The sequence below is a fragment of the Bison bison genome, unplaced genomic scaffold (genome assembly GCF_000754665.1).
Source record: "Bison bison bison isolate TAMUID 2011002044 unplaced genomic scaffold, Bison_UMD1.0 scf7180017864260, whole genome shotgun sequence".
NCBI lineage: Eukaryota > Metazoa > Chordata > Mammalia > Artiodactyla > Bovidae > Bison > Bison bison.
The window spans coordinates 11,028,955-11,029,541 of NW_011494832.1; positions in this window are offsets into that span (position 1 = coordinate 11,028,955).

Genomic DNA, 587 nt, shown 5'->3' on the forward strand with positions numbered 1-587 from the left:
TACTCTTGCCTAGAAAATTCCATGGATGGAGAAGCCTGGTGGGCTACAGTCCACGGGGTCGCAAAGAGTCAGATATGACTGAGAGACTTCACTTTCACTTTCTTTCATATCCATTGAGTCGGTGATGCCATCCAACTGTCTCATCCTCTGTTGTCCCCTTCTCTTCCCACCTTTAATCTTTCCCAGCATCAGGGTCTTTTCAAATGAGTCAAATCTTTGCATCAGGTGGCCAAAATACTGGAGTTTCAGCTTCAGCATCAGTCCTTCCAACGAATATTCAGGACTGATTTCCTCTAGGATTCACTGGTTGGATCTCCTTGCTGTCCAAGGGACTCTCAAGGTACTTCTCCAACACCACAGTTCAAAAGCATCAATTCTTCAGCGCTTAGCTTCTTTATAGTCCAACTCTCACATCCATGCAGACTACTGGAAAAACCATAGCTTTGACTAGATGGACCTTTCTTGGCAAAGTAATGTCTCCCTTTTTTAATATGCTGTCTAGGTTGGTCATAAATTTTTCTTCCAAGGAGCAAGCATCGTTTAATTTCATGGCTGCAGTCACCATCTGCAGTGATTTTGGAGCTGTC